We start from the raw sequence: 25,338 nt of genomic DNA, 5'->3' as shown, positions 1-25,338 counted from the left end.
AGTTGCCCACGTGCTGCCGAAGATATGGATGATAGGAAAGATACTCTGTCAGAAAGCACAGCAATTTATCTCTGGCAGTTTTCTCTCCTCCAATACGCCATCCCTCAACAAGAGGTGACTGGAGTTGTCTTTAAATTCAAGTATCACATTGCTGCTCGCTTGTAGTAACTCTGGCCCATTGGAATTCCTCCCAGCACGATCGCTGAGCGACATCGATGTATCCGGCGCGCTGTGGGGCGCTCTGGCAGCCGGCACCGTCTCCTCGTTAGTATAGTGGCCAGTATCCCCGCCTGTCACGCGGGAGACCGGGGTTCGATTCCCCGACGGGGAGTTTGCCCTCTTGTTCTTCCCACAGACAAAACAAAGCAAACTTCAGGTAAAAGGAGTCTTGTCCCGCATCTCTCACGGGGAGGCGAAAGGGTAACAGCGCGCTCTTGATGTTGGCTTTTCACTTTTCTCCTGCACAGTCAGTAATCTACGCAAATGAAGAACAAATGACCATTGGCAGCAATGTTCCCGCACGGCGGGTTTTGTAGAGGGTGAAATCTGGGGAACTTGTTTGCCACAGTGCTTTATCAAAAAAATGGCAGAAATCCTCAGAAGTTGATTGCGTCATGCGAGCGGGGTTTTATCACCCACCAGACTGTTGAGCGGTCAGCAGGCTCAGGTAGGGAGGTCAGGACAATTCACAAAAAAGGGGGCGCGGACAGTGTGCCGAAACCCGGGATCGAACCAGGGACCTTTAGATCTTCAGTCTAACGCTCTCCCAACTGAGCTATTTCGGCACCCTGGGTGGAGAGGTCGGTGAAGAGTGACGCTGGTACAACAATGCTGCAGGTTCAATGCGTAAAATGGCCGAGTAGCCCACGTGCTGCCGAAGATATGGATGATAGGAAAGATACTCTGTCAGAAAGCACAACAATTTATCTCTGGCAGTTTTCTCTCCTCCAATACAGCCATCCCTCAACAAGAGGTGACTGGAGTTGTCTTTAAATTCAAGTATCACATTGCTGCTCGCTTGTAGTAACTCTGGCCCATTGGAATTCCTCCCAGCACGATCGCTGAGCGACATCGATGTATCCGGCGCGCTGTGGGGCGCTCTGGCAGCCGGCACCGTCTCCTTGTTAGTATAGTGGCCAGTATCCCCGCCTGTCACGCGGGAGACCGGGGTTCGATTCCCCGACGGGGAGTTTGCCCTCTTGTTCTTCCCACAGACAAAACAAAGCAAACTTCAGGTAAAAGGAGTCTTGTCCCGCATCTCTCACGGGGAGGCGAAAGGGTAACAGCGCGCTCTTGATGTTGGCTTTTCACTTTTCTCCTGCACAGTCAGTAATCTACGCAAATGAAGAACAAATGACCATTGGCAGCAATGTTCCCGCACGGCGGGTTTTGTAGAGGGTGAAATCTGGGGAACTTGTTTGCCACAGTGCTTTATCAAAAAAATGGCCGAAATCCTCAGAAGTTGATTGCGTCATGCGAGCGGGGTTTTATCACCCACCAGACTGTTGAGCGGTCAGCAGGCTCAGGTAGGGAGGTCAGGACAATTCACAAAAAAGGGGGCGCGGACAGTGTGCCGAAACCCGGGATCGAACCAGGGACCTTTAGATCTTCAGTCTAACTCTCGCCCAACTGAGCTATTTCGGCACCCTCGGTGGAGCGGTCGGTGAAGAGTGACGCTGGTACAACAATGCTGCAGGTTCAATGCGTAAAATGGCCGAGTAGCCCACGTGCTGCCGAAGATATGGATGATAGGAAAGATACTCTGTCAGAAAGCACAGCAATTTATCTCTGGCAGTTTTCTCTCCTCCAATACAGCCATCCCTCAACAAGAGGTGTCTGGAGTTGTCTTGAAATTCAAGTATCACATTGCTGCTAGCTTGTAGCGCGCTCTTGATGTTGGCTTTTCACTTTTCTCCTGCACAGTCAGTAATCTACGCAAATGAAGAACAAATGACCATTGGCAGCAATGTTCCCGCACGGCGGGTTTTGTAGAGGGTGAAATCTGGGGAACTTGTTTGCCACAGTGCTTTATCAAAAAAATGGCAGAAATCCTCAGAAGTTGATTGCGTCATGCGAGCGGGGTTTTATCACCCACCAGACTGTTGAGCGGTCAGCAGGCTCAGGTAGGGAGGTCAGGACAATTCACAAAAAAGGGGGCGCGGACAGTGTGCCGAAACCCGGGATCGAACCAGGGACCTTTAGATCTTCAGTCTAACGCTCTCCCAACTGAGCTATTTCGGCACCCTGGGTGGAGCGGTCGGTGAAGAGTGACGCTGGTACAACAATGCTGCAGGTTCAATGCGTAAAATGGCCGAGTAGCCCACGTGCTGCCGAAGATATGGATGATAGGAAAGATACTCTGTCAGAAAGCACAGCAATTTATCTCTGGCAGTTTTCTCTCCTCCAATACAGCCATCCCTCAACAAGAGGTGACTGGAGTTGTCTTTAAATTCAAGTATCACATTGCTGCTCGCTTGTAGTAACTCTGGCCCATTGGAATTCCTCCCAGCACGATCGCTGAGCGACATCGATGTATCCGGCGCGCTGTGGGGCGCTCTGGCAGCCGGCACCGTCTCCTCGTTAGTATAGTGGCCAGTATCCCCGCCTGTCACGCGGGAGACCGGGGTTCGATTCCCCGACGGGGAGTTTGCCCTCTTGTTCTTCCCACAGACAAAACAAAGCAAACTTCAGGTAAAAGGAGTCTTGTCCCGCATCTCTCACGGGGAGGCGAAAGGGTAACAGCGCGCTCTTGATGTTGGCTTTTCACTTTTCTCCTGCACAGTCAGTAATCTACGCAAATGAAGAACAAATGACCATTGGCAGCAATGTTCCCGCACGGCGGTTTTTGTAGAGGGTGAAATCTGGGGAACTTGTTTGCCACAGTGCTTTATCAAAAAAATGGCAGAAATCCTCAGAAGTTGATTGCGTCATGCGAGCGGGGTTTTATCACCCACCAGACTGTTGAGCGGTCAGCAGGCTCAGGTAGGGAGGTCAGGACAATTCACAAAAAAGGGGGCGCGGACAGTGTGCCGAAACCCGGGATCGAACCAGGGACCTTTAGATCTTCAGTCTAACGCTCTCCCAACTGAGCTATTTCGGCACCCTGGGTGGAGAGGTCGGTGAAGAGTGACGCTGGTACAACAATGCTGCAGGTTCAATGCGTAAAATGGCCGAGTAGCCCACGTGCTGCCGAAGATATGGATGATAGGAAAGATACTCTGTCAGAAAGCACAACAATTTATCTCTGGCAGTTTTCTCTCCTCCAATACAGCCATCCCTCAACAAGAGGTGACTGGAGTTGTCTTTAAATTCAAGTATCACATTGCTGCTCGCTTGTAGTAACTCTGGCCCATTGGAATTCCTCCCAGCACGATCGCTGAGCGACATCGATGTATCCGGCGCGCTGTGGGGCGCTCTGGCAGCCGGCACCGTCTCCTTGTTAGTATAGTGGCCAGTATCCCCGCCTGTCACGCGGGAGACCGGGGTTCGATTCCCCGACGGGGAGTTTGCCCTCTTGTTCTTCCCACAGACAAAACAAAGCAAACTTCTGGTAAAAGGAGTCTTGTCCCGCATCTCTCACGGGGAGGCGAAAGGGTAACAGCGCGCTCTTGATGTTGGCTTTTCACTTTTCTCCTGCACAGTCAGTAATCTACGCAAATGAAGAACAAATGACCATTGGCAGCAATGTTCCCGCACGGCGGGTTTTGTAGAGGGTGAAATCTGGGGAACTTGTTTGCCACAGTGCTTTATCAAAAAAATGGCCGAAATCCTCAGAAGTTGATTGCGTCATGCGAGCGGGGTTTTATCACCCACCAGACTGTTGAGCGGTCAGCAGGCTCAGGTAGGGAGGTCAGGACAATTCACAAAAAAGGGGGCGCGGACAGTGTGCCGAAACCCGGGATCGAACCAGGGACCTTTAGATCTTCAGTCTAACTCTCGCCCAACTGAGCTATTTCGGCACCCTCGGTGGAGCGGTCGGTGAAGAGTGACGCTGGTACAACAATGCTGCAGGTTCAATGCGTAAAATGGCCGAGTAGCCCACGTGCTGCCGAAGATATGGATGATAGGAAAGATACTCTGTCAGAAAGCACAGCAATTTATCTCTGGCAGTTTTCTCTCCTCCAATACAGCCATCCCTCAACAAGAGGTGTCTGGAGTTGTCTTGAAATTCAAGTATCACATTGCTGCTAGCTTGTAGCGCGCTCTTGATGTTGGCTTTTCACTTTTCTCCTGCACAGTCAGTAATCTACGCAAATGAAGAACAAATGACCATTGGCAGCAATGTTCCCGCACGGCGGGTTTTGTAGAGGGTGAAATCTGGGGAACTTGTTTGCCACAGTGCTTTATCAAAAAAATGGCAGAAATCCTCAGAAGTTGATTGCGTCATGCGAGCGGGGTTTTATCACCCACCAGACTGTTGAGCGGTCAGCAGGCTCAGGTAGGGAGGTCAGGACAATTCACAAAAAAGGGGGCGCGGACAGTGTGCCGAAACCCGGGATCGAACCAGGGACCTTTAGATCTTCAGTCTAACTCTCGCCCAACTGAGCTATTTCGGCACCCTCGGTGGAGCGGTCGGTGAAGAGTGACGCTGGTACAACAATGCTGCAGGTTCAATGCGTAAAATGGCCGAGTAGCCCACGTGCTGCCGAAGATATGGATGATAGGAAAGATACTCTGTCAGAAAGCACAGCAATTTATCTCTGGCAGTTTTCTCTCCTCCAATACAGCCATCCCTCAACAAGAGGTGTCTGGAGTTGTCTTGAAATTCAAGTATCACATTGCTGCTCGCTTGTAGCGCGCTCTTGATGTTGGCTTTTCACTTTTCTCCTGCACAGTCAGTAATCTACGCAAATGAAGAACAAATGACCATTGGCAGCAATGTTCCCGCACGGCGGGTTTTGTAGAGGGTGAAATCTGGGGAACTTGTTTGCCACAGTGCTTTATCAAAAAAATGGCAGAAATCCTCAGAAGTTGATTGCGTCATGCGAGCGGGGTTTTATCACCCACCAGACTGTTGAGCGGTCAGCAGGCTCAGGTAGGGAGGTCAGGACAATTCACAAAAAAGGGGGCGCGGACAGTGTGCCGAAACCCAGGATCGAACCAGGGACCTTTAGATCTTCAGTCTAACGCTCTCCCAACTGAGCTATTTCGGCACCCTCGGCGGGGCGGTCGGTGAAGAGTGACGCTGGTACAACAATGCTGCAGGTTCAATGCGTAAAATGGCCGAGTTGCCCACGTGCTGCCGAAGATATGGATGATAGGAAAGATACTCTGTCAGAAAGCACAGCAATTTATCTCTGGCAGTTTTCTCTCCTCCAATACGCCATCCCTCAACAAGAGGTGACTGGAGTTGTCTTTAAATTCAAGTATCACATTGCTGCTCGCTTGTAGTAACTCTGGCCCATTGGAATTCCTCCCAGCACGATCGCTGAGCGACATCGATGTATCCGGCGCGCTGTGGGGCGCTCTGGCAGCCGGCACCGTCTCCTCGTTAGTATAGTGGCCAGTATCCCCGCCTGTCACGCGGGAGACCGGGGTTCGATTCCCCGACGGGGAGTTTGCCCTCTTGTTCTTCCCACAGACAAAACAAAGCAAACTTCAGGTAAAAGGAGTCTTGTCCCGCATCTCTCACGGGGAGGCGAAAGGGTAACAGCGCGCTCTTGATGTTGGCTTTTCACTTTTCTCCTGCACAGTCAGTAATCTACGCAAATGAAGAACAAATGACCATTGGCAGCAATGTTCCCGCACGGCGGTTTTTGTAGAGGGTGAAATCTGGGGAACTTGTTTGCCACAGTGCTTTATCAAAAAAATGGCAGAAATCCTCAGAAGTTGATTGCGTCATGCGAGCGGGGTTTTATCACCCACCAGACTGTTGAGCGGTCAGCAGGCTCAGGTAGGGAGGTCAGGACAATTCACAAAAAAGGGGGCGCGGACAGTGTGCCGAAACCCGGGATCGAACCAGGGACCTTTAGATCTTCAGTCTAACGCTCTCCCAACTGAGCTATTTCGGCACCCTGGGTGGAGAGGTCGGTGAAGAGTGACGCTGGTACAACAATGCTGCAGGTTCAATGCGTAAAATGGCCGAGTAGCCCACGTGCTGCCGAAGATATGGATGATAGGAAAGATACTCTGTCAGAAAGCACAACAATTTATCTCTGGCAGTTTTCTCTCCTCCAATACAGCCATCCCTCAACAAGAGGTGACTGGAGTTGTCTTTAAATTCAAGTATCACATTGCTGCTCGCTTGTAGTAACTCTGGCCCATTGGAATTCCTCCCAGCACGATCGCTGAGCGACATCGATGTATCCGGCGCGCTGTGGGGCGCTCTGGCAGCCGGCACCGTCTCCTTGTTAGTATAGTGGCCAGTATCCCCGCCTGTCACGCGGGAGACCGGGGTTCGATTCCCCGACGGGGAGTTTGCCCTCTTGTTCTTCCCACAGACAAAACAAAGCAAACTTCAGGTAAAAGGAGTCTTGTCCCGCATCTCTCACGGGGAGGCGAAAGGGTAACAGCGCGCTCTTGATGTTGGCTTTTCACTTTTCTCCTGCACAGTCAGTAATCTACGCAAATGAAGAACAAATGACCATTGGCAGCAATGTTCCCGCACGGCGGGTTTTGTAGAGGGTGAAATCTGGGGAACTTGTTTGCCACAGTGCTTTATCAAAAAAATGGCCGAAATCCTCAGAAGTTGATTGCGTCATGCGAGCGGGGTTTTATCACCCACCAGACTGTTGAGCGGTCAGCAGGCTCAGGTAGGGAGGTCAGGACAATTCACAAAAAAGGGGGCGCGGACAGTGTGCCGAAACCCGGGATCGAACCAGGGACCTTTAGATCTTCAGTCTAACTCTCGCCCAACTGAGCTATTTCGGCACCCTCGGTGGAGCGGTCGGTGAAGAGTGACGCTGGTACAACAATGCTGCAGGTTCAATGCGTAAAATGGCCGAGTAGCCCACGTGCTGCCGAAGATATGGATGATAGGAAAGATACTCTGTCAGAAAGCACAGCAATTTATCTCTGGCAGTTTTCTCTCCTCCAATACAGCCATCCCTCAACAAGAGGTGTCTGGAGTTGTCTTGAAATTCAAGTATCACATTGCTGCTAGCTTGTAGCGCGCTCTTGATGTTGGCTTTTCACTTTTCTCCTGCACAGTCAGTAATCTACGCAAATGAAGAACAAATGACCATTGGCAGCAATGTTCCCGCACGGCGGGTTTTGTAGAGGGTGAAATCTGGGGAACTTGTTTGCCACAGTGCTTTATCAAAAAAATGGCAGAAATCCTCAGAAGTTGATTGCGTCATGCGAGCGGGGTTTTATCACCCACCAGACTGTTGAGCGGTCAGCAGGCTCAGGTAGGGAGGTCAGGACAATTCACAAAAAAGGGGGCGCGGACAGTGTGCCGAAACCCGGGATCGAACCAGGGACCTTTAGATCTTCAGTCTAACGCTCTCCCAACTGAGCTATTTCGGCACCCTGGGTGGAGCGGTCGGTGAAGAGTGACGCTGGTACAACAATGCTGCAGGTTCAATGCGTAAAATGGCCGAGTAGCCCACGTGCTGCCGAAGATATGGATGATAGGAAAGATACTCTGTCAGAAAGCACAGCAATTTATCTCTGGCAGTTTTCTCTCCTCCAATACAGCCATCCCTCAACAAGAGGTGACTGGAGTTGTCTTTAAATTCAAGTATCACATTGCTGCTCGCTTGTAGTAACTCTGGCCCATTGGAATTCCTCCCAGCACGATCGCTGAGCGACATCGATGTATCCGGCGCGCTGTGGGGCGCTCTGGCAGCCGGCACCGTCTCCTCGTTAGTATAGTGGCCAGTATCCCCGCCTGTCACGCGGGAGACCGGGGTTCGATTCCCCGACGGGGAGTTTGCCCTCTTGTTCTTCCCACAGACAAAACAAAGCAAACTTCAGGTAAAAGGAGTCTTGTCCCGCATCTCTCACGGGGAGGCGAAAGGGTAACAGCGCGCTCTTGATGTTGGCTTTTCACTTTTCTCCTGCACAGTCAGTAATCTACGCAAATGAAGAACAAATGACCATTGGCAGCAATGTTCCCGCACGGCGGGTTTTGTAGAGGGTGAAATCTGGGGAACTTGTTTGCCACAGTGCTTTATCAAAAAAATGGCAGAAATCCTCAGAAGTTGATTGCGTCATGCGAGCGGGGTTTTATCACCCACCAGACTGTTGAGCGGTCAGCAGGCTCAGGTAGGGAGGTCAGGACAATTCACAAAAAAGGGGGCGCGGACAGTGTGCCGAAACCCGGGATCGAACCAGGGACCTTTAGATCTTCAGTCTAACTCTCGCCCAACTGAGCTATTTCGGCACCCTCGGTGGAGCGGTCGGTGAAGAGTGACGCTGGTACAACAATGCTGCAGGTTCAATGCGTAAAATGGCCGAGTAGCCCACGTGCTGCCGAAGATATGGATGATAGGAAAGATACTCTGTCAGAAAGCACAGCAATTTATCTCTGGCAGTTTTCTCTCCTCCAATACAGCCATCCCTCAACAAGAGGTGTCTGGAGTTGTCTTGAAATTCAAGTATCACATTGCTGCTCGCTTGTAGCGCGCTCTTGATGTTGGCTTTTCACTTTTCTCCTGCACAGTCAGTAATCTACGCAAATGAAGAACAAATGACCATTGGCAGCAATGTTCCCGCACGGCGGGTTTTGTAGAGGGTGAAATCTGGGGAACTTGTTTGCCACAGTGCTTTATCAAAAAAATGGCAGAAATCCTCAGAAGTTGATTGCGTCATGCGAGCGGGGTTTTATCACCCACCAGACTGTTGAGCGGTCAGCAGGCTCAGGTAGGGAGGTCAGGACAATTCACAAAAAAGGGGGCGCGGACAGTGTGCCGAAACCCGGGATCGAACCAGGGACCTTTAGATCTTCAGTCTAACGCTCTCCCAACTGAGCTATTTCGGCACCCTCGGCGGGGCGGTCGGTGAAGAGTGACGCTGGTACAACAATGCTGCAGGTTCAATGCGTAAAATGGCCGAGTTGCCCACGTGCTGCCGAAGATATGGATGATAGGAAAGATACTCTGTCAGAAAGCACAGCAATTTATCTCTGGCAGTTTTCTCTCCTCCAATACGCCATCCCTCAACAAGAGGTGACTGGAGTTGTCTTTAAATTCAAGTATCACATTGCTGCTCGCTTGTAGTAACTCTGGCCCATTGGAATTCCTCCCAGCACGATCGCTGAGCGACATCGATGTATCCGGCGCGCTGTGGGGCGCCCTGGCAGCCGGCACCGTCTCCTCGTTAGTATAGTGGCCAGTATCCCCGCCTGTCACGCGGGAGACCGGGGTTCGATTCCCCGACGGGGAGTTTGCCCTCTTGTTCTTCCCACAGACAAAACAAAGCAAACTTCAGGTAAAAGGAGTCTTGTCCCGCATCTCTCACGGGGAGGCGAAAGGGTAACAGCGCGCTCTTGATGTTGGCTTTTCACTTTTCTCCTGCACAGTCAGTAATCTACGCAAATGAAGAACAAATGACCATTGGCAGCAATGTTCCCGCACGGCGGGTTTTGTAGAGGGTGAAATCTGGGGAACTTGTTTGCCACAGTGCTTTATCAAAAAAATGGCAGAAATCCTCAGAAGTTGATTGCGTCATGCGAGCGGGGTTTTATCACCCACCAGACTGTTGAGCGGTCAGCAGGCTCAGGTAGGGAGGTCAGGACAATTCACAAAAAAGGGGGCGCGGACAGTGTGCCGAAACCCGGGATCGAACCAGGGACCTTTAGATCTTCAGTCTAACGCTCTCCCAACTGAGCTATTTCGGCACCCTCGGCGGGGCGGTCGGTGAAGAGTGACGCTGGTACAACAATGCTGCAGGTTCAATGCGTAAAATGGCCGAGTTGCCCACGTGCTGCCGAAGATATGGATGATAGGAAAGATACTCTGTCAGAAAGCACAGCAATTTATCTCTGGCAGTTTTCTCTCCTCCAATACGCCATCCCTCAACAAGAGGTGACTGGAGTTGTCTTTAAATTCAAGTATCACATTGCTGCTCGCTTGTAGTAACTCTGGCCCATTGGAATTCCTCCCAGCACGATCGCTGAGCGACATCGATGTATCCGGCGCGCTGTGGGGCGCCCTGGCAGCCGGCACCGTCTCCTCGTTAGTATAGTGGCCAGTATCCCCGCCTGTCACGCGGGAGACCGGGGTTCGATTCCCCGACGGGGAGTTTGCCCTCTTGTTCTTCCCACAGACAAAACAAAGCAAACTTCAGGTAAAAGGAGTCTTGTCCCGCATCTCTCACGGGGAGGCGAAAGGGTAACAGCGCGCTCTTGATGTTGGCTTTTCACTTTTCTCCTGCACAGTCAGTAATCTACGCAAATGAAGAACAAATGACCATTGGCAGCAATGTTCCCGCACGGCGGGTTTTGTAGAGGGTGAAATCTGGGGAACTTGTTTGCCACAGTGCTTTATCAAAAAAATGGCAGAAATCCTCAGAAGTTGATTGCGTCATGCGAGAGGGGTTTTATCACCCACCAGACTGTTGAGCGGTCAGCAGGCTCAGGTAGGGAGGTCAGGACAATTCACAAAAAAGGGGGCGCGGACAGTGTGCCGAAACCCGGGATCGAACCAGGGACCTTTAGATCTTCAGTCTAACGCTCTCCCAACTGAGCTATTTCGGCACCCTGGGTGGAGCGGTCGGTGAAGAGTGACGCTGGTACAACAATGCTGCAGGTTCAATGCGTAAAATGGCCGAGTAGCCCACGTGCTGCCGAAGATATGGATGATAGGAAAGATACTCTGTCAGAAAGCACAGCAATTTATCTCTGGCAGTTTTCTCTCCTCCAATACAGCCATCCCTCAACAAGAGGTGACTGGAGTTGTCTTTAAATTCAAGTATCACATTGCTGCTCGCTTGTAGTAACTCTGGCCCATTGGAATTCCTCCCAGCACGATCGCTGAGCGACATCGATGTATCCGGCGCGCTGTGGGGCGCTCTGGCAGCCGGCACCGTCTCCTCGTTAGTATAGTGGCCAGTATCCCCGCCTGTCACGCGGGAGACCGGGGTTCGATTCCCCGACGGGGAGTTTGCCCTCTTGTTCTTCCCACAGACAAAACAAAGCAAACTTCAGGTAAAAGGAGTCTTGTCCCGCATCTCTCACGGGGAGGCGAAAGGGTAACAGCGCGCTCTTGATGTTGGCTTTTCACTTTTCTCCTGCACAGTCAGTAATCTACGCAAATGAAGAACAAATGACCATTGGCAGCAATGTTCCCGCACGGCGGGTTTTGTAGAGGGTGAAATCTGGGGAACTTGTTTGCCACAGTGCTTTATCAAAAAAATGGCAGAAATCCTCAGAAGTTGATTGCGTCATGCGAGCGGGGTTTTATCACCCACCAGACTGTTGAGCGGTCAGCAGGCTCAGGTAGGGAGGTCAGGACAATTCACAAAAAAGGGGGCGCGGACAGTGTGCCGAAACCCGGGATCGAACCAGGGACCTTTAGATCTTCAGTCTAACGCTCTCCCAACTGAGCTATTTCGGCACCCTGGGCTGAGCGGTCGGTGAAGAGTGACGCTGGTACAACAATGCTGCAGGTTCAATGCGTAAAATGGCCGAGTAGCCCACGTGCTGCCGAAGATATGGATGATAGGAAAGATACTCTGTCAGAAAGCACAGCAATTTATCTCTGGCAGTTTTCTCTCCTCCAATACAGCCATCCCTCAACAAGAGGTGACTGGAGTTGTCTTTAAATTCAAGTATCACATTGCTGCTCGCTTGTAGTAACTCTGGCCCATTGGAATTCCTCCCAGCACGATCGCTGAGCGACATCGATGTATCCGGCGCGCTGTGGGGCGCTCTGGCAGCCGGCACCGTCTCCTCGTTAGTATAGTGGCCAGTATCCCCGCCTGTCACGCGGGAGACCGGGGTTCGATTCCCCGACGGGGAGTTTGCCCTCTTGTTCTTCCCACAGACAAAACAAAGCAAACTTCAGGTAAAAGGAGTCTTGTCCCGCATCTCTCACGGGGAGGCGAAAGGGTAACAGCGCGCTCTTGATGTTGGCTTTTCACTTTTCTCCTGCACAGTCAGTAATCTACGCAAATGAAGAACAAATGACCATTGGCAGCAATGTTCCCGCACGGCGGGTTTTGTAGAGGGTGAAATCTGGGGAACTTGTTTGCCACAGTGCTTTATCAAAAAAATGGCAGAAATCCTCAGAAGTTGATTGCGTCATGCGAGCGGGGTTTTATCACCCACCAGACTGTTGAGCGGTCAGCAGGCTCAGGTAGGGAGGTCAGGACAATTCACAAAAAAGGGGGCGCGGACAGTGTGCCGAAACCCGGGATCGAACCAGGGACCTTTAGATCTTCAGTCTAACGCTCTCCCAACTGAGCTATTTCGGCACCCTGGGCTGAGCGGTCGGTGAAGAGTGACGCTGGTACAACAATGCTGCAGGTTCAATGCGTAAAATGGCCGAGTAGCCCACGTGCTGCCGAAGATATGGATGATAGGAAAGATACTCTGTCAGAAAGCACAGCAATTTATCTCTGGCAGTTTTCTCTCCTCCAATACAGCCATCCCTCAACAAGAGGTGACTGGAGTTGTCTTTAAATTCAAGTATCACATTGCTGCTCGCTTGTAGTAACTCTGGCCCATTGGAATTCCTCCCAGCACGATCGCTGAGCGACATCGATGTATCCGGCGCGCTGTGGGGCGCTCTGGCAGCCGGCACCGTCTCCTCGTTAGTATAGTGGCCAGTATCCCCGCCTGTCACGCGGGAGACCGGGGTTCGATTCCCCGACGGGGAGTTTGCCCTCTTGTTCTTCCCACAGACAAAACAAAGCAAACTTCAGGTAAAAGGAGTCTTGTCCCGCATCTCTCACGGGGAGGCGAAAGGGTAACAGCGCGCTCTTGATGTTGGCTTTTCACTTTTCTCCTGCACAGTCAGTAATCTACGCAAATGAAGAACAAATGACCATTGGCAGCAATGTTCCCGCACGGCGGGTTTTGTAGAGGGTGAAATCTGGGGAACTTGTTTGCCACAGTGCTTTATCAAAAAAATGGCAGAAATCCTCAGAAGTTGATTGCGTCATGCGAGCGGGGTTTTATCACCCACCAGACTGTTGAGCGGTCAGCAGGCTCAGGTAGGGAGGTCAGGACAATTCACAAAAAAGGGGGCGCGGACAGTGTGCCGAAACCCGGGATCGAACCAGGGACCTTTAGATCTTCAGTCTAACGCTCTCCCAACTGAGCTATTTCGGCACCCTGGGCGGAGCGGTCGGTGAAGAGTGACGCTGGTACAACAATGCTGCAGGTTCAATGCGTAAAATGGCCGAGTAGCCCACGTGCTGCCGAAGATATGGATGATAGGAAAGATACTCTGTCAGAAAGCACAGCAATTTATCTCTGGCAGTTTTCTCTCCTCCAATACAGCCATCCCTCAACAAGAGGTGACTGGAGTTGTCTTTAAATTCAAGTATCACATTGCTGCTCGCTTGTAGTAACTCTGGCCCATTGGAATTCCTCCCAGCACGATCGCTGAGCGACATCGATGTATCCGGCGCGCTGTGGGGCGCTCTGGCAGCCGGCACCGTCTCCTCGTTAGTATAGTGGCCAGTATCCCCGCCTGTCACGCGGGAGACCGGGGTTCGATTCCCCGACGGGGAGTTTGCCCTCTTGTTCTTCCCACAGACAAAACAAAGCAAACTTCAGGTAAAAGGAGTCTTGTCCCGCATCTCTCACGGGGAGGCGAAAGGGTAACAGCGCGCTCTTGATGTTGGCTTTTCACTTTTCTCCTGCACAGTCAGTAATCTACGCAAATGAAGAACAAATGACCATTGGCAGCAATGTTCCCGCACGGCGGGTTTTGTAGAGGGTGAAATCTGGGGAACTTGTTTGCCACAGTGCTTTATCAAAAAAATGGCAGAAATCCTCAGAAGTTGATTGCGTCATGCGAGCGGGGTTTTATCACCCACCAGACTGTTGAGCGGTCAGCAGGCTCAGGTAGGGAGGTCAGGACAATTCACAAAAAAGGGGGCGCGGACAGTGTGCCGAAACCCGGGATCAAACCAGGGACCTTTAGATCTTCAGTCTAACTCTCGCCCAACTGAGCTATTTCTGCACCCTCGGTGGAGCGGTCGGTGAAGAGTGACGCTGGTACAACAATGCTGCAGGTTCAATGCGTAAAATGGCCGAGTAGCCCACGTGCTGCCGAAGATATGGATGATAGGAAAGATACTCTGTCAGAAAGCACAGCAATTTATCTCTGGCAGTTTTCTCTCCTCCAATACAGCCATCCCTCAACAAGAGGTGTCTGGAGTTGTCTTGAAATTCAAGTATCACATTGCTGCTCGCTTGTAGCGCGCTCTTGATGTTGGCTTTTCACTTTTCTCCTGCACAGTCAGTAATCTACGCAAATGAAGAACAAATGACCATTGGCAGCAATGTTCCCGCACGGCGGGTTTTGTAGAGGGTGAAATCTGGGGAACTTGTTTGCCACAGTGCTTTATCAAAAAAATGGCAGAAATCCTCAGAAGTTGATTGCGTCATGCGAGCGGGGTTTTATCACCCACCAGACTGTTGAGCGGTCAGCAGGCTCAGGTAGGGAGGTCAGGACAATTCACAAAAAAGGGGGCGCGGACAGTGTGCCGAAACCCGGGATCGAACCAGGGACCTTTAGATCTTCAGTCTAACGCTCTCCCAACTGAGCTATTTCGGCACCCTGGGTGGAGCGGTCGGTGAAGAGTGACGCTGGTACAACAATGCTGCAGGTTCAATGCGTAAAATGGCCGAGTAGCCCACGTGCTGCCGAAGATATGGATGATAGGAAAGATACTCTGTCAGAAAGCACAGCAATTTATCTCTGGCAGTTTTCTCTCCTCCAATACGCCATCCCTCAACAAGAGGTGACTGGAGTTGTCTTTAAATTCAAGTATCACATTGCTGCTCGCTTGTAGTAACTCTGGCCCATTGGAATTCCTCCCAGCACGATCGCTGAGCGACATCGATGTATCCGGCGCGCTGTGGGGCGCCCTGGCAGCCGGCACCGTCTCCTCGTTAGTATAGTGGCCACTATCCCCGCCTGTCACGCGGGAGACCGGGGTTCGATTCCCCGACGGGGAGTTTGCCCTCTTGTTCTTCCCACAGACAAAACAAAGCAAACTTCAGGTAAAAGGAGTCTTGTCCCGCATCTCTCACGGGGAGGCGAAAGGGTAACAGCGCGCTCTTGATGTTGGCTTTTCACTTTTCTCCTGCACAGTCAGTAATCTACGCAAATGAAGAACAAATGACCATTGGCAGCAATGTTCCCGCACGGCGGGTTTTGTAGAGGGTGAAATCTGGGGAACTTGTTTGCCACAGTGCTTTATCAAAAAAATGGCAGAAATCCTCAGAAGTTGATTGCGTCATGCGAGAGGGGTTTTATCACCCACCAGACTGTTGAGCGGTCAGCAGGCTCAGGTAGGGAGGTCAGGACAATTCACAAAAAAGGGGGCGCGGACAGTGTGCCGAAACCCGGGATCGAACCAGGGACCTTTAGATCTTCAGTCTAACGCTCTCCCAACTGAGCTATTTCGGCACCCTGGGTGGAGCGGTCGGTGAAGAGTGACGCTGGTACAACAATGCTGCAGGTTCAATGCGTAAAATGGCCGAGTAGCCCACGTGCTGCCGAAGATATGGATGATAGGAAAGATACTCTGTCAGAAAGCACAGCAATTTATCTCTGGCAGTTTTCTCTCCTCCAATACAGCCATCCCTCAACAAGAGGTGACTGGAGTTGTCTTTAAATTCAAGTATCACATTGCTGCTCGCTTGTAGTAACTCTGGCCCATTGGAATTCCTCCCAGCACGATCGCTGAGCGACATCGATGTATCCGGCGCGCTGTGGGGCGCTCTGGCAGCCGGCACCGTCTCCTCGTTAGTATAGTGGCCAGTATCCCCGCCTGTCACGCGGGAGACCGGGGTTCGATTCCCCGACGGGGAGTTTGCCCTCTTGTTCTTCCCACAGACAAAACAAAGCAAACTTCAGGTAAAAGGAGTCTTGTCCCGCATCTCTCACGGGGAGGCGAAAGGGTAACAGCGCGCTCTTGATGTTGGCTTTTCACTTTTCTCCTGCACAGTCAGTAATCTACGCAAATGAAGAACAAATGACCATTGGCAGCAATGTTCCCGCACGGCGGGTTTTGTAGAGGGTGAAATCTGGGGAACTTGTTTGCCACAGTGCTTTATCAAAAAAATGGCAGAAATCCTCAGAAGTTGATTGCGTCATGCGAGAGGGGTTTTATCACCCACCAGACTGTTGAGCGGTCAGCAGGCTCAGGTAGGGAGGTCAGGACAATTCACAAAAAAGGGGGCGCGGACAGTGTGCCGAAACCCGGGATCGAACCAGGGACCTTTAGATCTTCAGTCTAACGCTCTCCCAACTGAGCTATTTCGGCACCCTGGGTGGAGCGGTCGGTGAAGAGTGACGCTGGTACAACAATGCTGCAGGTTCAATGCGTAAAATGGCCGAGTAGCCCACGTGCTGCCGAAGATATGGATGATAGGAAAGATACTCTGTCAGAAAGCACAGCAATTTATCTCTGGCAGTTTTCTCTCCTCCAATACAGCCATCCCTCAACAAGAGGTGACTGGAGTTGTCTTTAAATTCAAGTATCACATTGCTGCTCGCTTGTAGTAACTCTGGCCCATTGGAATTCCTCCCAGCACGATCGCTGAGCGACATCGATGTATCCGGCGCGCTGTGGGGCGCTCTGGCAGCCGGCACCGTCTCCTCGTTAGTATAGTGGCCAGTATCCCCGCCTGTCACGCGGGAGACCGGGGTTCGATTCCCCGACGGGGAGTTTGCCCTCTTGTTCTTCCCACAGACAAAACAAAGCAAACTTCAGGTAAAAGGAGTCTTGTCCCGCATCTCTCACGGGGAGGCGAAAGGGTAACAGCGCGCTCTTGATGTTGGCTTTTCACTTTTCTCCTGCACAGTCAGTAATCTACGCAAATGAAGAACAAATGACCATTGGCAGCAATGTTCCCGCACGGCGGGTTTTGTAGAGGGTGAAATCTGGGGAACTTGTTTGCCACAGTGCTTTATCAAAAAAATGGCAGAAATCCTCAGAAGTTGATTGCGTCATGCGAGCGGGGTTTTATCACCCACCAGACTGTTGAGCGGTCAGCAGGCTCAGGTAGGGAGGTCAGGACAATTCACAAAAAAGGGGGCGCGGACAGTGTGCCGAAACCCGGGATCGAACCAGGGACCTTTAGATCTTCAGTCTAACGCTCTCCCAACTGAGCTATTTCGGCACCCTGGGCGGAGCGGTCGGTGAAGAGTGACGCTGGTACAACAATGCTGCAGGTTCAATGCGTAAAATGGCCGAGTAGCCCACGTGCTGCCGAAGATATGGATGATAGGAAAGATACTCTGTCAGAAAGCACAGCAATTTATCTCTGGCAGTTTTCTCTCCTCCAATACAGCCATCCCTCAACAAGAGGTGACTGGAGTTGTCTTTAAATTCAAGTATCACATTGCTGCTCGCTTGTAGTAACTCTGGCCCATTGGAATTCCTCCCAGCACGATCGCTGAGCGACATCGATGTATCCGGCGCGCTGTGGGGCGCTCTGGCAGCCGGCACCGTCTCCTCGTTAGTATAGTGGCCAGTATCCCCGCCTGTCACGCGGGAGACCGGGGTTCGATTCCCCGACGGGGAGTTTGCCCTCTTGTTCTTCCCACAGACAAAACAAAGCAAACTTCAGGTAAAAGGAGTCTTGTCCCGCATCTCTCACGGGGAGGCGAAAGGGTAACAGCGCGCTCTTGATGTTGGCTTTTCACTTTTCTCCTGCACAGTCAGTAATCTACGCAAATGAAGAACAAATGACCATTGGCAGCAATGTTCCCGCACGGCGGGTTTTGTAGAGGGTGAAATCTGGGGAACTTGTTTGCCACAGTGCTTTATCAAAAAAATGGCAGAAATCCTCAGAAGTTGATTGCGTCATGCGAGCGGGGTTTTATCACCCACCAGACTGTTGAGCGGTCAGCAGGCTCAGGTAGGGAGGTCAGGACAATTCACAAAAAAGGGGGCGCGGACAGTGTGCCGAAACCCGGGATCGAACCAGGGACCTTTAGATCTTCAGTCTAACGCTCTCCCAACTGAGCTATTTCGGCACCCTGGGCGGAGCGGTCGGTGAAGAGTGACGCTGGTACAACAATGCTGCAGGTTCAATGCGTAAAATGGCCGAGTAGCCCACGTGCTGCCGAAGATATGGATGATAGGAAAGATACTCTGTCAGAAAGCACAGCAATTTATCTCTGGCAGTTTTCTCTCCTCCAATACAGCCATCCCTCAACAAGAGGTGACTGGAGTTGTCTTTAAATTCAAGTATCACATTGCTGCTCGCTTGTAGTAACTCTGGCCCATTGGAATTCCTCCCAGCACGATCGCTGAGCGACATCGATGTATCCGGCGCGCTGTGGGGCGCTCTGGCAGCCGGCACCGTCTCCTCGTTAGTATAGTGGCCAGTATCCCCGCCTGTCACGCGGGAGACCGGGGTTCGATTCCCCGACGGGGAGTTTGCCCTCTTGTTCTTCCCACAGACAAAACAAAGCAAACTTCAGGTAAAAGGAGTCTTGTCCCGCATCTCTCACGGGGAGGCGAAAGGGTAACAGCGCGCTCTTGATGTTGGCTTTTCACTTTTCTCCTGCACAGTCAGTAATCTACGCAAATGAAGAACAAATGACCATTGGCAGCAATGTTCCCGCACGGCGGGTTTTGTAGAGGGTGAAATCTGGGGAACTTGTTTGCCACAGTGCTTTATCAAAAAAATGGCAGAAATCCTCAGAAGTTGATTGCGTCATGCGAGCGGGGTTTTATCACCCACCAGACTGTTGAGCGGTCAGCAGGCTCAGGTAGGGAGGTCAGGACAATTCACAAAAAAGGGGGCGCGGACAGTGTGCCGAAACCCGGGATCGAACCAGGGACCTTTAGATCTTCAGTCTAACGCTCTCCCAACTGAGCTATTTCGGCACCCTGGGCGGAGCGGTCGGTGAAGAGTGACGCTGGTACAACAATGCTGCAGGTTCAATGCGTAAAATGGCCGAGTAGCCCACGTGCTGCCGAAGATATGGATGATAGGAAAGATACTCTGTCAGAAAGCACAGCAATTTATCTCTGGCAGTTTTCTCTCCTCCAATACAGCCATCCCTCAACAAGAGGTGACTGGAGTTGTCTTTAAATTCAAGTATCACATTGCTGCTCGCTTGTAGTAACTCTGGCCCATTGGAATTCCTCCCAGCACGATCGCTGAGCGACATCGATGTATCCGGCGCGCTGTGGGGCGCTCTGGCAGCCGGCACCGTCTCCTCGTTAGTATAGTGGCCAGTATCCCCGCCTGTCACGCGGGAGACCGGGGTTCGATTCCCCGACGGGGAGTTTGCCCTCTTGTTCTTCCCACAGACAAAACAAAGCAAACTTCAGGTAAAAGGAGTCTTGTCCCGCATCTCTCACGGGGAGGCGAAAGGGTAACAGCGCGCTCTTGATGTTGGCTTTTCACTTTTCTCCTGCACAGTCAGTAATCTACGCAAATGAAGAACAAATGACCATTGGCAGCAATGTTCCCGCACGGCGGGTTTTGTAGAGGGTGAAATCTGGGGAACTTGTTTGCCACAGTGCTTTATCAAAAAAATGGCAGAAATCCTCAGAAGTTGATTGCGTCATGCGAGCGGGGTTTTATCACCCACCAGACTGTTGAGCGGTCAGCAGGCTCAGGTAGGGAGGTCAGGACAATTCACAAAAAAGGGGGCGCGGACAGTGTGCCGAAACCCGGGATCAAACCAGGGACCTTTAGATCTTCAGTCTAACTCTCGCCCAACTGAGCTATTTCGGCACCCTCGGTGGAGCGGTCGGTGAAGAGTGACGCTGGTACAACAATGCTGCAGGTTCAATGCGTAAAATGGCCGAGTAGCCCACGTGCTGCCGAAGATATGGATGATAGGAAAGATACTCTGTCAGAAAGCACAGCAATTTATCTCTGGCAGTTTTCTCTCCTCCAATACAGCCATCCCTCAACAAGAGGTGTCTGGAGTTGTCTTGAAATTCAAGTATCACATTGCTGCTCGCTTGTAGCGCGCTCTTGATGTTGGCTTTTCACTTTTCTCCTGCACAGTCAGTAATCTACGCAAATGAAGAACAAATGACCATTGGCAGCAATGTTCCCGCACGGCGGGTTTTGTAGAGGGTGAAATCTGGGGAACTTGTTTGCCACAGTGCTTTATCAAAAAAATGGCAGAAATCCTCAGAAGTTGATTGCGTCATGCGAGCGGGGTTTTATCACCCACCAGACTGTTGAGCGGTCAGCAGGCTCAGGTAGGGAGGTCAGGACAATTCACAAAAAAGGGGGCGCGGACAGTGTGCCGAAACCCGGGATCGAACCAGGGACCTTTAGATCTTCAGTCTAACGCTCTCCCAACTGAGCTATTTCGGCACCCTGGGTGGAGCGGTCGGTGAAGAGTGACGCTGGTACAACAATGCTGCAGGTTCAATGCGTAAAATGGCCGAGTAGCCCACGTGCTGCCGAAGATATGGATGATAGGAAAGATACTCTGTCAGAAAGCACAGCAATTTATCTCTGGCAGTTTTCTCTCCTCCAATACAGCCATCCCTCAACAAGAGGTGACTGGAGTTGTCTTTAAATTCAAGTATCACATTGCTGCTCGCTTGTAGTAACTCTGGCCCATTGGAATTCCTCCCAGCACGATCGCTGAGCGACATCGATGTATCCGGCGCGCTGTGGGGCGCTCTGGCAGCCGGCACCGTCTCCTCGTTAGTATAGTGGCCAGTATCCCCGCCTGTCACGCGGGAGACCGGGGTTCGATTCCCCGACGGGGAGTTTGCCCTCTTGTTCTTCCCACAGACAAAACAAAGCAAACTTCAGGTAAAAGGAGTCTTGTCCCGCATCTCTCACGGGGAGGCGAAAGGGTAACAGCGCGCTCTTGATGTTGGCTTTTCACTTTTCTCCTGCACAGTCAGTAATCTACGCAAATGAAGAACAAATGACCATTGGCAGCAATGTTCCCGCACGGCGGGTTTTGTAGAGGGTGAAATCTGGGGAACTTGTTTGCCACAGTGCTTTATCAAAAAAATGGCAGAAATCCTCAGAAGTTGATTGCGTCATGCGAGCGGGGTTTTATCACCCACCAGACTGTTGAGCGGTCAGCAGGCTCAGGTAGGGAGGTCAGGACAATTCACAAAAAAGGGGGCGCGGACAGTGTGCCGAAACCCGGGATCGAACCAGGGACCTTTAGATCTTCAGTCTAACTCTCGCCCAACTGAGCTATTTCGGCACCCTCGGTGGAGCGGTCGGTGAAGAGTGACGCTGGTACAACAATGCTGCAGGTTCAATGCGTAAAATGGCCGAGTAGCCCACGTGCTGCCGAAGATATGGATGATAGGAAAGATACTCTGTCAGAAAGCACAGCAATTTATCTCTGGCAGTTTTCTCTCCTCCAATACAGCCATCCCTCAACAAGAGGTGTCTGGAGTTGTCTTGAAATTCAAGTATCACATTGCTGCTCGCTTGTAGCGCGCTCTTGATGTTGGCTTTTCACTTTTCTCCTGCACAGTCAGTAATCTACGCAAATGAAGAACAAATGACCATTGGCAGCAATGTTCCCGCACGGCGGGTTTTGTAGAGGGTGAAATCTGGGGAACTTGTTTGCCACAGTGCTTTATCAAAAAAATGGCAGAAATCCTCAGAAGTTGATTGCGTCATGCGAGCGGGGTTTTATCACCCACCAGACTGTTGAGCGGTCAGCAGGCTCAGGTAGGGAGGTCAGGACAATTCACAAAAAAGGGGGCGCGGACAGTGTGCCGAAACCCGGGATCGAACCAGGGACCTTTAGATCTTCAGTCTAACGCTCTCCCAACTGAGCTATTTCGGCACCCTGGGTGGAGCGGTCGGTGAAGAGTGACGCTGGTACAACAATGCTGCAGGTTCAATGCGTAAAATGGCCGAGTAGCCCACGTGCTGCCGAAGATATGGATGATAGGAAAGATACTCTGTCAGAAAGCACAGCAATTTATCTCTGGCAGTTTTCTCTCCTCCAATACAGCCATCCCTCAACAAGAGGTGACTGGAGTTGTCTTTAAATTCAAGTATCACATTGCTGCTCGCTTGTAGTAACTCTGGCCCATTGGAATTCCTCCCAGCACGATCGCTGAGCGACATCGATGTATCCGGCGCGCTGTGGGGCGCTCTGGCAGCCGGCACCGTCTCCTCGTTAGTATAGTGGCCAGTATCCCCGCCTGTCACGCGGGAGACCGGGGTTCGATTCCCCGACGGGGAGTTTGCCCTCTTGTTCTTCCCACAGACAAAACAAAGCAAACTTCAGGTAAAAGGAGTCTTGTCCCGCATCTCTCACGGGGAGGCGAAAGGGTAACAGCGCGCTCTTGATGTTGGCTTTTCACTTTTCTCCTGCACAGTCAGTAATCTACGCAAATGAAGAACAAATGACCATTGGCAGCAATGTTCCCGCACGGCGGGTTTTGTAGAGGGTGAAATCTGGGGAACTTGTTTGCCACAGTGCTTTATCAAAAAAATGGCAGAAATCCTCAGAAGTTGATTGCGTCATGCGAGCGGGGTTTTATCACCCACCAGACTGTTGAGCGGTCAGCAGGCTCAGGTAGGGAGGTCAGGACAATTCACAAAAAAGGGGGCGCAGACAGTGTGCCGAAACCCGGGATCGAACCAGGGACCTTTAGATCTTCAGTCTAACGCTCTCCCAACTGAGCTATTTCGGCACCCTGGGCGGAGCGGTCGGTGAAGAGTGACGCTGGTACAACAATGCTGCAGGTTCAATGCGTAAAATGGCCGAGTAGCCCACGTGCTGCCGAAGATATGGATGATAGGAAAGATACTCTGTCAGAAAGCACAGCAATTTATCTCTGGCAGTTTTCTCTCCTCCAATACAGCCATCCCTCAACAAGAGGTGACTGGAGTTGTCTTTAAATTCAAGTATCACATTGCTGCTCGCTTGTAGTAACTCTGGCCCATTGGAATTCCTCCCAGCACGATCGCTGAGCGACATCGATGTATCCGGCGCGCTGTGGGGCGCTCTGGCAGCCGGCACCGTCTCCTCGTTAGTATAGTGGCCAGTATCCCCGCCTGTCACGCGGGAGACCGGGGTTCGATTCCCCGACGGGGAGTTTGCCCTCTTGTTCTTCCCACAGACAAAACAAAGCAAACTTCAGGTAAAAGGAGTCTTGTCCCGCATCTCTCACGGGGAGGCGAAAGGGTAACAGCGCGCTCTTGATGTTGGCTTTTCACTTTTCTCCTGCACAGTCAGTAATCTACGCAAATGAAGAACAAATGACCATTGGCAGCAATGTTCCCGCACGGCGGGTTTTGTAGAGGGTGAAATCTGGGGAACTTGTTTGCCACAGTGCTTTATCAAAAAAATGGCAGAAATCCTCAGAAGTTGATTGCGTCATGCGAGCGGGGTTTTATCACCCACCAGACTGTTGAGCGGTCAGCAGGCTCAGGTAGGGAGGTCAGGACAATTCACAAAAAAGGGGGCGCGGACAGTGTGCCGAAACCCGGGATCAAACCAGGGACCTTTAGATCTTCAGTCTAACTCTCGCCCAACTGAGCTATTTCGGCACCCTCGGTGGAGCGGTCGGTGAAGAGTGACGCTGGTACAACAATGCTGCAGGTTCAATGCGTAAAATGGCCGAGTAGCCCACGTGCTGCCGAAGATATGGATGATAGGAAAGATACTCTGTCAGAAAGCACAGCAATTTATCTCTGGCAGTTTTCTCTCCTCCAATACAGCCATCCCTCAACAAGAGGTGTCTGGAGTTGTCTTGAAATTCAAGTATCACATTGCTGCTCGCTTGTAGCGCGCTCTTGATGTTGGCTTTTCACTTTTCTCCTGCACAGTCAGTAATCTACGCAAATGAAGAACAAATGACCATTGGCAGCAATGTTCCCGCACGGCGGGTTTTGTAGAGGGTGAAATCTGGGGAACTTGTTTGCCACAGTGCTTTATCAAAAAAATGGCAGAAATCCTCAGAAGTTGATTGCGTCATGCGAGCGGGGTTTTATCACCCACCAGACTGTTGAGCGGTCAGCAGGCTCAGGTAGGGAGGTCAGGACAATTCACAAAAAAGGGGGCGCGGACAGTGTGCCGAAACCCGGGATCGAACCAGGGACCTTTAGATCTTCAGTCTAACGCTCTCCCAACTGAGCTATTTCGGCACCCTGGGTGGAGCGGTCGGTGAAGAGTGACGCTGGTACAACAATGCTGCAGGTTCAATGCGTAAAATGGCCGAGTAGCCCACGTGCTGCCGAAGATATGGATGATAGGAAAGATACTCTGTCAGAAAGCACAGCAATTTATCTCTGGCAGTTTTCTCTCCTCCAATACAGCCATCCCTCAACAAGAGGTGACTGGAGTTGTCTTTAAATTCAAGTATCACATTGCTGCTCGCTTGTAGTAACTCTGGCCCATTGGAATTCCTCCCAGCACGATCGCTGAGCGACATCGATGTATCCGGCGCGCTGTGGGGCGCTCTGGCAGCCGGCACCGTCTCCTCGTTAGTATAGTGGCCAGTATCCCCGCCTGTCACGCGGGAGACCGGGGTTCGATTCCCCGACGGGGAGTTTGCCCTCTTGTTCTTCCCACAGACAAAACAAAGCAAACTTCAGGTAAAAGGAGTCTTGTCCCGCATCTCTCACGGGGAGGCGAAAGGGTAACAGCGCGCTCTTGATGTTGGCTTTTCACTTTTCTCCTGCACAGTCAGTAATCTACGCAAATGAAGAACAAATGACCATTGGCAGCAATGTTCCCGCACGGCGGGTTTTGTAGAGGGTGAAATCTGGGGAACTTGTTTGCCACAGTGCTTTATCAAAAAAATGGCAGAAATCCTCAGAAGTTGATTGCGTCATGCGAGCGGGGTTTTATCACCCACCAGACTGTTGAGCGGTCAGCAGGCTCAGGTAGGGAGGTCAGGACAATTCACAAAAAAGGGGGCGCGGACAGTGTGCCGAAACCCGGGATCAAACCAGGGACCTTTAGATCTTCAGTCTAACTCTCGCCCAACTGAGCTATTTCGGCACCCTCGGTGGAGCGGTCGGTGAAGAGTGACGCTGGTACAACAATGCTGCAGGTTCAATGCGTAAAATGGCCGAGTAGCCCACGTGCTGCCGAAGATATGGATGATAGGAAAGATACTCTGTCAGAAAGCACAGCAATTTATCTCTGGCAGTTTTCTCTCCTCCAATACAGCCATCCCTCAACAAGAGGTGTCTGGAGTTGTCTTGAAATTCAAGTATCACATTGCTGCTCGCTTGTAGCGCGCTCTTGATGTTGGCTTTTCACTTTTCTCCTGCACAGTCAGTAA

The 25,338-nt window shown here is 51.5% G+C and overlaps 40 non-coding genes across 40 annotated transcripts; 19 read left to right on the top strand and 21 right to left on the bottom strand.

The window, feature by feature from the left end:
* The first annotated feature begins 259 nt into the window (after window positions 1-259).
* trnad-guc (transfer RNA aspartic acid (anticodon GUC)) lies at window positions 260-331 on the top strand. The gene has a single exon. It is a non-coding gene; the product is annotated as a tRNA-Asp (tRNA).
* A 381-nt stretch (window positions 332-712) lies between these two features.
* On the bottom strand, window positions 713-785 carry trnaf-gaa (transfer RNA phenylalanine (anticodon GAA)). The gene has a single exon. It is a non-coding gene; the product is annotated as a tRNA-Phe (tRNA).
* A 1,383-nt stretch (window positions 786-2,168) lies between these two features.
* On the bottom strand, window positions 2,169-2,241 carry trnaf-gaa (transfer RNA phenylalanine (anticodon GAA)). The gene has a single exon. It is a non-coding gene; the product is annotated as a tRNA-Phe (tRNA).
* A 333-nt stretch (window positions 2,242-2,574) lies between these two features.
* Window positions 2,575-2,646, top strand: trnad-guc (transfer RNA aspartic acid (anticodon GUC)). Its single transcript has one exon. It is a non-coding gene; the product is annotated as a tRNA-Asp (tRNA).
* A 381-nt stretch (window positions 2,647-3,027) lies between these two features.
* trnaf-gaa (transfer RNA phenylalanine (anticodon GAA)) lies at window positions 3,028-3,100 on the bottom strand. The gene has a single exon. It is a non-coding gene; the product is annotated as a tRNA-Phe (tRNA).
* Window positions 3,101-5,485: 2,385 nt separating this feature from the next.
* On the top strand, window positions 5,486-5,557 carry trnad-guc (transfer RNA aspartic acid (anticodon GUC)). Its single transcript has one exon. It is a non-coding gene; the product is annotated as a tRNA-Asp (tRNA).
* Window positions 5,558-5,938: 381 nt separating this feature from the next.
* Window positions 5,939-6,011, bottom strand: trnaf-gaa (transfer RNA phenylalanine (anticodon GAA)). The gene has a single exon. It is a non-coding gene; the product is annotated as a tRNA-Phe (tRNA).
* Window positions 6,012-7,394: 1,383 nt separating this feature from the next.
* Window positions 7,395-7,467, bottom strand: trnaf-gaa (transfer RNA phenylalanine (anticodon GAA)). Its single transcript has one exon. It is a non-coding gene; the product is annotated as a tRNA-Phe (tRNA).
* Window positions 7,468-7,800: 333 nt separating this feature from the next.
* On the top strand, window positions 7,801-7,872 carry trnad-guc (transfer RNA aspartic acid (anticodon GUC)). The gene has a single exon. It is a non-coding gene; the product is annotated as a tRNA-Asp (tRNA).
* A 978-nt stretch (window positions 7,873-8,850) lies between these two features.
* On the bottom strand, window positions 8,851-8,923 carry trnaf-gaa (transfer RNA phenylalanine (anticodon GAA)). Its single transcript has one exon. It is a non-coding gene; the product is annotated as a tRNA-Phe (tRNA).
* A 332-nt stretch (window positions 8,924-9,255) lies between these two features.
* trnad-guc (transfer RNA aspartic acid (anticodon GUC)) lies at window positions 9,256-9,327 on the top strand. The gene has a single exon. It is a non-coding gene; the product is annotated as a tRNA-Asp (tRNA).
* Window positions 9,328-9,708: 381 nt separating this feature from the next.
* trnaf-gaa (transfer RNA phenylalanine (anticodon GAA)) lies at window positions 9,709-9,781 on the bottom strand. The gene has a single exon. It is a non-coding gene; the product is annotated as a tRNA-Phe (tRNA).
* Window positions 9,782-10,113: 332 nt separating this feature from the next.
* On the top strand, window positions 10,114-10,185 carry trnad-guc (transfer RNA aspartic acid (anticodon GUC)). The gene has a single exon. It is a non-coding gene; the product is annotated as a tRNA-Asp (tRNA).
* Window positions 10,186-10,566: 381 nt separating this feature from the next.
* Window positions 10,567-10,639, bottom strand: trnaf-gaa (transfer RNA phenylalanine (anticodon GAA)). The gene has a single exon. It is a non-coding gene; the product is annotated as a tRNA-Phe (tRNA).
* A 333-nt stretch (window positions 10,640-10,972) lies between these two features.
* On the top strand, window positions 10,973-11,044 carry trnad-guc (transfer RNA aspartic acid (anticodon GUC)). The gene has a single exon. It is a non-coding gene; the product is annotated as a tRNA-Asp (tRNA).
* Window positions 11,045-11,425: 381 nt separating this feature from the next.
* On the bottom strand, window positions 11,426-11,498 carry trnaf-gaa (transfer RNA phenylalanine (anticodon GAA)). The gene has a single exon. It is a non-coding gene; the product is annotated as a tRNA-Phe (tRNA).
* Window positions 11,499-11,831: 333 nt separating this feature from the next.
* On the top strand, window positions 11,832-11,903 carry trnad-guc (transfer RNA aspartic acid (anticodon GUC)). Its single transcript has one exon. It is a non-coding gene; the product is annotated as a tRNA-Asp (tRNA).
* Window positions 11,904-12,284: 381 nt separating this feature from the next.
* On the bottom strand, window positions 12,285-12,357 carry trnaf-gaa (transfer RNA phenylalanine (anticodon GAA)). The gene has a single exon. It is a non-coding gene; the product is annotated as a tRNA-Phe (tRNA).
* A 333-nt stretch (window positions 12,358-12,690) lies between these two features.
* trnad-guc (transfer RNA aspartic acid (anticodon GUC)) lies at window positions 12,691-12,762 on the top strand. Its single transcript has one exon. It is a non-coding gene; the product is annotated as a tRNA-Asp (tRNA).
* A 381-nt stretch (window positions 12,763-13,143) lies between these two features.
* Window positions 13,144-13,216, bottom strand: trnaf-gaa (transfer RNA phenylalanine (anticodon GAA)). Its single transcript has one exon. It is a non-coding gene; the product is annotated as a tRNA-Phe (tRNA).
* A 333-nt stretch (window positions 13,217-13,549) lies between these two features.
* Window positions 13,550-13,621, top strand: trnad-guc (transfer RNA aspartic acid (anticodon GUC)). The gene has a single exon. It is a non-coding gene; the product is annotated as a tRNA-Asp (tRNA).
* Window positions 13,622-14,599: 978 nt separating this feature from the next.
* trnaf-gaa (transfer RNA phenylalanine (anticodon GAA)) lies at window positions 14,600-14,672 on the bottom strand. The gene has a single exon. It is a non-coding gene; the product is annotated as a tRNA-Phe (tRNA).
* Window positions 14,673-15,457: 785 nt separating this feature from the next.
* On the bottom strand, window positions 15,458-15,530 carry trnaf-gaa (transfer RNA phenylalanine (anticodon GAA)). The gene has a single exon. It is a non-coding gene; the product is annotated as a tRNA-Phe (tRNA).
* A 333-nt stretch (window positions 15,531-15,863) lies between these two features.
* trnad-guc (transfer RNA aspartic acid (anticodon GUC)) lies at window positions 15,864-15,935 on the top strand. The gene has a single exon. It is a non-coding gene; the product is annotated as a tRNA-Asp (tRNA).
* A 381-nt stretch (window positions 15,936-16,316) lies between these two features.
* On the bottom strand, window positions 16,317-16,389 carry trnaf-gaa (transfer RNA phenylalanine (anticodon GAA)). Its single transcript has one exon. It is a non-coding gene; the product is annotated as a tRNA-Phe (tRNA).
* Window positions 16,390-16,722: 333 nt separating this feature from the next.
* Window positions 16,723-16,794, top strand: trnad-guc (transfer RNA aspartic acid (anticodon GUC)). Its single transcript has one exon. It is a non-coding gene; the product is annotated as a tRNA-Asp (tRNA).
* A 381-nt stretch (window positions 16,795-17,175) lies between these two features.
* trnaf-gaa (transfer RNA phenylalanine (anticodon GAA)) lies at window positions 17,176-17,248 on the bottom strand. The gene has a single exon. It is a non-coding gene; the product is annotated as a tRNA-Phe (tRNA).
* Window positions 17,249-17,581: 333 nt separating this feature from the next.
* On the top strand, window positions 17,582-17,653 carry trnad-guc (transfer RNA aspartic acid (anticodon GUC)). Its single transcript has one exon. It is a non-coding gene; the product is annotated as a tRNA-Asp (tRNA).
* Window positions 17,654-18,034: 381 nt separating this feature from the next.
* Window positions 18,035-18,107, bottom strand: trnaf-gaa (transfer RNA phenylalanine (anticodon GAA)). The gene has a single exon. It is a non-coding gene; the product is annotated as a tRNA-Phe (tRNA).
* A 333-nt stretch (window positions 18,108-18,440) lies between these two features.
* trnad-guc (transfer RNA aspartic acid (anticodon GUC)) lies at window positions 18,441-18,512 on the top strand. Its single transcript has one exon. It is a non-coding gene; the product is annotated as a tRNA-Asp (tRNA).
* Window positions 18,513-18,893: 381 nt separating this feature from the next.
* trnaf-gaa (transfer RNA phenylalanine (anticodon GAA)) lies at window positions 18,894-18,966 on the bottom strand. The gene has a single exon. It is a non-coding gene; the product is annotated as a tRNA-Phe (tRNA).
* Window positions 18,967-19,299: 333 nt separating this feature from the next.
* Window positions 19,300-19,371, top strand: trnad-guc (transfer RNA aspartic acid (anticodon GUC)). Its single transcript has one exon. It is a non-coding gene; the product is annotated as a tRNA-Asp (tRNA).
* A 978-nt stretch (window positions 19,372-20,349) lies between these two features.
* Window positions 20,350-20,422, bottom strand: trnaf-gaa (transfer RNA phenylalanine (anticodon GAA)). Its single transcript has one exon. It is a non-coding gene; the product is annotated as a tRNA-Phe (tRNA).
* A 333-nt stretch (window positions 20,423-20,755) lies between these two features.
* Window positions 20,756-20,827, top strand: trnad-guc (transfer RNA aspartic acid (anticodon GUC)). Its single transcript has one exon. It is a non-coding gene; the product is annotated as a tRNA-Asp (tRNA).
* Window positions 20,828-21,805: 978 nt separating this feature from the next.
* trnaf-gaa (transfer RNA phenylalanine (anticodon GAA)) lies at window positions 21,806-21,878 on the bottom strand. Its single transcript has one exon. It is a non-coding gene; the product is annotated as a tRNA-Phe (tRNA).
* A 333-nt stretch (window positions 21,879-22,211) lies between these two features.
* trnad-guc (transfer RNA aspartic acid (anticodon GUC)) lies at window positions 22,212-22,283 on the top strand. Its single transcript has one exon. It is a non-coding gene; the product is annotated as a tRNA-Asp (tRNA).
* Window positions 22,284-22,664: 381 nt separating this feature from the next.
* On the bottom strand, window positions 22,665-22,737 carry trnaf-gaa (transfer RNA phenylalanine (anticodon GAA)). Its single transcript has one exon. It is a non-coding gene; the product is annotated as a tRNA-Phe (tRNA).
* Window positions 22,738-23,070: 333 nt separating this feature from the next.
* On the top strand, window positions 23,071-23,142 carry trnad-guc (transfer RNA aspartic acid (anticodon GUC)). The gene has a single exon. It is a non-coding gene; the product is annotated as a tRNA-Asp (tRNA).
* Window positions 23,143-24,120: 978 nt separating this feature from the next.
* On the bottom strand, window positions 24,121-24,193 carry trnaf-gaa (transfer RNA phenylalanine (anticodon GAA)). The gene has a single exon. It is a non-coding gene; the product is annotated as a tRNA-Phe (tRNA).
* Window positions 24,194-24,526: 333 nt separating this feature from the next.
* On the top strand, window positions 24,527-24,598 carry trnad-guc (transfer RNA aspartic acid (anticodon GUC)). The gene has a single exon. It is a non-coding gene; the product is annotated as a tRNA-Asp (tRNA).
* The last annotated feature ends 740 nt before the right edge of the window (window positions 24,599-25,338 follow it).

Source organism: Conger conger, chromosome 15 (assembly GCF_963514075.1).
Source record: "Conger conger chromosome 15, fConCon1.1, whole genome shotgun sequence".
NCBI lineage: Eukaryota > Metazoa > Chordata > Actinopteri > Anguilliformes > Congridae > Conger > Conger conger.
The sequence above is the reverse complement of the archived record's forward strand: the minus strand, read 5'-3'. Positions and strand labels throughout refer to the sequence as shown.